General features: G+C 36.8%; 1 pseudogene; it reads right to left on the bottom strand.

Annotated features, from left to right (window-relative positions):
- Positions 1 to 3,599: 3,599 nt before the first annotated feature.
- Positions 3,600 to 4,241, bottom strand: LOC149241188 (18.1 kDa class I heat shock protein pseudogene; annotated as a pseudogene).
- Positions 4,242 to 6,824: the final 2,583 nt, after the last annotated feature.

Genomic DNA, 6,824 nt, shown 5'->3' on the forward strand with positions numbered 1-6,824 from the left:
TTCATATATTAAGTGTCAAATTCATATTAAATATGTATGAAATATTTTTGTATCTATTTGATAATAAGCAACACATCATTCAAATATTTTAACCATAAAATACAAGCAAAAATATGCTCTTGAAATATTGCAATTAAGTTAGATAGATATAGTTTTTCTCCTTTATCATATTTAAATGTATGGCATACCTAGGTATGCTTATATTATAATTAATATGCAAAAATCTAATCTACTTTACATTCAACTTAGATTTATAGGGATAAAATTTTGATCTAGTATGGGATAGATTTAGGATTATGAATATATTTAAGTTGTTTTTAATATGAGACATTCTAATTTTATATTAAGAATTGAACAAATTACAAATATTTTTTATATTAGAAAATAGAAAGTATCTATAGAGAAAGTGATATATATATATATATATATATATATATATATAAGTTGATATAAAACTTAAATATAAAAGTATTAAGATTCAAACAATGTCATTCATGTTTTTGTTAAGATCACAACACATCTAGAGAAGGGGTGGTGTCTAAATACATAATTGTTGTGATCCCAATCACCACTTGTACAAATTAACATGAAGCTTTTTGGCCTTTAAACATGCTACAATAAAGATAAATACCATAGGGAAAACCATGGGTGCTCATAAACCTGGAGCCAAAAAACCACCAGTGATTAAGTTAAATTTACTTGAACCACCATAACAATCCCCCCCTTAAATTTTCTAAGGGAGATTAACCTGGTCTCATTTGTTAACCATCTCACAAATGAGATGTCATATTCTCTCCCTCAAGCCAAGATACTAGTATACCTACTCGCCGAATACCTCTCCAAGTGGCCCATTCCACAACTTTATGATTCCATCCACCAGCCTGTATGTCTGATCAAAATATTGAGGTATTATAACAATGTGTGCTCTCGTGCAATATGTATGCCCGAACATCAAGGCTTATAACTTCCCAAGGAAATACACCTACCTATGACAAGATTTCATAACTTGGACCAAAACCCTTAGGGTTTTCATACATCACATGTTGGCTCCTTCACTCTATACCACTCCATCTTCATTCCTTCTATTATCTATACCACCTGTCTATATATATCTTTCCTAGTCCATAACTTGATCCATCCTTTCAACACGACTTGCACTTGCTTGGTCCATACAACCATTCATTAGCAAACACAACATCTATCAATTTAGTGTGAATAATTCTCTTTTATTGTAACAACCACATCATTTCACAGCACATACACACGCTCTCCCAGGTAGCTTTTCCATGGCCTCCAAAACATGTTTTCCATGCTACTTTACTAGTCTCAATAAGACCCTTCTCAACCATATGGCCTTGTTCCTCTTATATCAGTAAATCATTGTGAGCAATGTTCACTTTAGATCATGTATGTTGGTCTACCAATGGTTCTCTATACAACACTTCAACCATTAATGGATCTCAACCCATGCACAACACCTAACTTCCATTGTTATTGAGACATACTTGACCTTATCATCCTCCATGTGGATCTCATAATAACAACAAGCACTCAGTGCACCTAGCCACATGCAATTTAATATCTTTTTGGTGCCATAACCCACTGTTCTTATTCAAGCAAACCTAGATTATATCCATTAGAAATCCCTACTACAATAGATACTCAAACTACAGGAAAAACCACTATAGTGTGCCGGCACTACGGGGCACTTTGCCTAGAATTCAACGTTCTCCATCACTATTGCCAAATACACAAGAATGCCATCTATGAGTTAGTGACCTTCAAAACCAACCTATGCCCCATGGATACCAATTGTAGCTCATTCACATTCATAAGCACATGCTAATTGCATAATGAAGTATCCCAGTCTTCTTCAACATTTTATAGACTACCATCCCACCATTTTGTTAATGTGGATTTTCTTTGGATCACCTGATGATCCCCTCTCTTGTAGAGTTTACGATCAAAACAAATCTTTCTTCATCCATTTGAAGAGGATGAGCCTTTACACAAGCCTAAACCCTAACAAGTGCTTGCATGTAACACAACATCGTATTCACCTTTCTTCTAAAATTATGTCCTCATAGCAACACTTGTAATCTCAAGAGCCCTTTCAAATCCATTAATGTCATTTGAGCCAGGTAACCCTAGAAATATGACTATATTGTTATGGTGGCCTGCTCTTCTATGGATTTTCATCCATAAGCCATAAGAACAACAACCTCAGTCATAGCTTGAGATGCCACGATGGTTATTTCTATGCTAAAGGTAGTTATTGCAACTACAAAGATGGTGTTCAATCCACTAATTCACCAACCTATAGTTTGTTCACATTAGTCTGCATAATCTTACGTCAACTTGATAAATTTCCCTTTGTGCACCGACAGAGAGACAAATTTTCCAAGGTTGTGTCCCATTCTCTAACTTCAGATTGACTATGTTTCTTACAATCACTTGCTTGATCTACACTTGGATCTCTCCATCCAGTATGCCAAAACAAACCCTAGGCAATAGAGGTGTCCCCTTGAAGCCAACACTTCACTCTTTACATGTTTTCCATCTCCTTCCTTGGTTGGTTTCTCTCTACGCAAACACACTTCACATTGTATGCAACACCACAACAAATCCTTAATTGTACTTTCCTCCAAATGCAAATGTGTTTTTTGTTTCACACGTTCTATTGGTTATCCATACTTGAGGCTCAACTCTAGGCTCTCATATTCACTAGGATCTTATAATTACCACTATAGCTTTGATACCAATTGTTAGGATCACAAAGCATGGAGAGAAGTGGTGGTGTCTAAAGACACAGTTGTTGTGATCCCAGTGGCCACCAAGACAAATCAACATGGAGATTTTTTGCTTTTAAATAGACTTCATTAAAAATAAATATCATAGACAAAGTCATGCGTGCTCATAAAAGTCATGGCTTCCAGAATTTTAATTTAATTATCAATAATTATTAGGTAGGGATTTAACCTCCATGGAATATTCTAGAATATTCTTAATATGATACATTAAACAATAGGTGAGCTTTATCTTCAAAGTAGTTATGATTTGTGTTGTTTTAATTAAGTTGATTAATTAAAAAAAATGTCATATAAACAAGTATCATATAAAATGAGTTATAATTTTTTTATCATGTGGTATTGATAAGCCATGGTATTAACTCATCATATTCTAACAAAAACTATTCATAAATTAACAATTACTATAGTAAAATAGACATTTTATTATACTAAAATAGAAATAAAATATTTTAATGTTAATATATTTTAAAATATATTTTTTTTATTAATTTTAACGTAAAACGTAACCAAAGATACGTTGGAATTGCAAAATTAATAGATATATAATTTGTGCAATCCAAATATCCAAAAAGATTATGAATGATTTTAAATTATGAAAATTACACTGGGGATATATATATATGGTAAACAACATGCCGGTTTAAAAACAACATAATAACAATGATGGTCAAATAATTACACAGCACAGCAGAAGCCCTGACACAATGTAAACGACATAACAACTGGGAACGGGAATGGAGGTGTTTATTTTCTGGATTGGATAATGGACGGCGGGTTACGACACACATCTACACATTTTGTAACAACACTCTACTGCAACAGCCGGCCCAATTTCACATCTTCAGTCAGCCAGAGATCTCGATGGATTTGGGTCGAGGAGGTTGGGGTTCTGCCTGCTTCGGCACTGTCACTGTCAGCACTCCATTTTCCATGCTCGCCTTGATCTCTTCCATCTTCACATTCTCCGGCAGCCGGAAACGCCGAAGGAATTTTCCACGGGATCGCTCAATGCGGTGCCATTTGTCGTTCTTGTGCTCTTCTTCTTTGCTGCGCTCCCCGCTTATCTGCACAACTCTTTGGCCCTCTTCCAACTCTATTTTCACCTCCTCTTTCTTCAAACCTGGAAGATCAGCTTTGAAAATGTGTGCCTCTGGCGTTTCCTTCCAGTCGATCTGGGTATTGGCTACCGCAGAAGCTTCCCTTACAAATTGCCCAGATGGTCCCCCGCTGGCCAGATGTGTGAATGCTTGGAAAGGATCCCATACTTCCAAGGAGAAGGGATCCACTGACCTCCTGCCGAAAACGCTGGGAATTATCGACATTTTCAACTAGTAATGAATTACTGCAATATATGCGATTGGAATGAATATAGAAACACAACACTCTGATCTCAGTGTTTGGATTTCAATTTCAAGATCGATCTCGGATTATACCAGAAGAGATGTTGGTTTCTATTTTTATAAGATGAGGAACAATCTAGCCGACTCTATCAGGCGGGTTCGAGAGGATTCTCAAATGCTCGCTGGATACTTTATTATTATTGTATTATTGTTATTTAACCCTGGTCCATCCAGAATCGTCCAGGTAATTAGGTATTGTTTCCCCAGAACCATCTAGCCTTTCACACTCTTCAAGAAGTATAGCCTACGGTAACCGATGTGGATGTCAGGACTCAGAATTAATGTTTGATGATGTGGAGGCGTAGCTCCTGCCACAGAGGGACATTTTTTCTCATTAGCTATTTTAACGTTTGAATATTGGGAAAAAATAAAAATGCTCAGTTTAATTAATAAATAAGAAGGATAAAAAGGTGTTTTTTTTTCCCTTTTTGTTGATAATTTTGTTTTGAAATTTAGGAAAATGAGAAGTTATCGATTATTGCCCCGAGGCGGTCTACAGTCTACTTTTGGATGGCGCTTTACACTAGTTTTGGATGGATTAGTTTAAGCTGGATGTGTAAGTGTTAAATTAGTTAGCGTTAAATGTAAGATATTTTTTAAATTCATTTTTTATGTTGTAATTTTGTGTTTTTATTAATAAAATAATCAATAATTTCTTACATAAAAAAATATAATATACTATCACATTAAAATATCTATTTTATTATATAAATTAAAATAGTGATTATATAGGGATTTTTAAACTTAATTAATAAGCCGATAAAAAATTAATATTTACAATATAATAAGATTTTAATCATGAATATTTATCAGGGATATTATTAACTTATAAATAAGCTTTTTTACAATACCATAGGCCAATATCTAGAAGAGAAAGATTGAGAGAGGGAGAAGAGGGAAGAAAATCATAATACAATGGGCTAATACCATGGTTTATCAATACCATTGGCCATCTATGCATTTGATTATTATATTATTTTAACGAAGGATCCAAGCAAAGAGATAAAACAAAGTGACTAACAATGATAGAGGAAAGATAGTGCATGACAAGCAAAGAGATAAAACAAAGTGACTAACAATGATAGAGGAAAGATAGTGCATGATTCTTTTAAGTTTTTAATTATTGTATTTTCTTTAACATGATTGATCCAAAATATAGGTTTAATCTTTCACATGATTGATCCAAAATATAGGTTTAATATTTTACAACCAATTATATATATTTTTTAATTTAGATACCTTTTAAAATAAAATGCAATGGAATCATATTTGAGAGAGAGTGAGATGGAGGGGGAATAGAGTGGGGGAGAGAGACATAGAGGTGGGAGAGACACTGAGAGAGAGGAAGGAAGAGAGAGAGGAGGGGGGAGAGAGGAGGAGAGAGGGAGGGAGAGAGAGATGGATTTGGAGGGGGAAAGAGAGGGAGGGAAGAACAAAGACATTGAGAGATGGAAGTGGAGATTGACAGGGAGTGATAAGGGAGAGATGAAGATGGAATGAGCGAGAGAGGAGACATGGGAAGGGAGAGAAAAGGAGAGTATAGAGATAGGCAAAAAAGGGGAAGAGAGAGATAAGGGGACATAGATATGGAGGGGGGAGAGGGGGAGAGCGAGAAGGGGAGAGAGGGGGAGAACAAGAAGGGGAGAGAGAGGAAGGAAGAGAGAAAGGATTTGAGAGAGAGGGGAGAGACAGATGGAGTCGGAAGGGGAAAAGAGAGGGAGGAAAGAACAAAGACATTGAGAGATAGAGGTGGAGAGAGAGAGGGAGTGATAAGGGAGAGATGAAGATGAAATGAGGCAGAGAGCAAACGAGGTAAGGGAGAGAAAAGGAGAGGATAGAGATAGGGAAAGAAGGGGAAGAGAGAGACAGGGAGACATAGATACGGAGGGGAGAAAGAGGGGGAGAGGGAGATATTGACAGAGTTGGAGGGTGGAGAGAGAGTGTGCGTGTTTGATGGAGGGGAGAGACAAAGGGAGTTGGGAGAGAAAGGGAGTGAGCGAAAGGAAGGGAGAGAGGACTTGAGAGAGAGGAGAGAGAGAGTGGGAGAGAAAGATGGAGTTGGAAGGGGAAGAAAGACATAGAGAGAGAAAGGTGAAGAGGGAGATGGAGTGACAAGGGAGAGATGTCGAGACAATGAGAGAGAGGGGGGGGGGGAAGAGAGAGAGGGGGGGGAAGAGAGAGAGTGAGATGAAGAAGGAGGGAGAGAGAGATAGATGCATATGGATAGAGAGTGTATGTTTTGGGGGTGAGAAGGAGAGACAAAGGGAGATAGAGATATAGATAGAGGGGAGAGAGAGAGAAAACAAGAGAGGAAAAGTTTAGGGGGTTGATATAGAGAGACAAATAAGGAGAATGGAGGGAGGTATAGATATAGATGGCAGAGGGGAGAGGGAAAAAGAGAAATATAAAGAAAGGGAGGGAGAGGTGGGGAGAGAGGGAGGAGGAGAGAAAGAAGGAGAGAGGGAGGGAGATAGATATAGAATGGAAGGTGGAAAGGGAGGGAGGGAAGAAGAAAGAGACACACATATACAAATACAAACATTAAAAGTTGGATCTAGAAATTCATGAAAGTTTTGGTTTTTCAATAATATAGATGTATTGATTTTAGTGTAGT

Source organism: Pinus tabuliformis, chromosome 8, assembly GCF_031772625.1.
Source record: "Pinus tabuliformis cultivar Carrire ecotype Pingquan chromosome 8, CPIR1, whole genome shotgun sequence".
In the NCBI taxonomy this organism is placed as follows: domain Eukaryota; kingdom Viridiplantae; phylum Streptophyta; class Pinopsida; order Pinales; family Pinaceae; genus Pinus; species Pinus tabuliformis.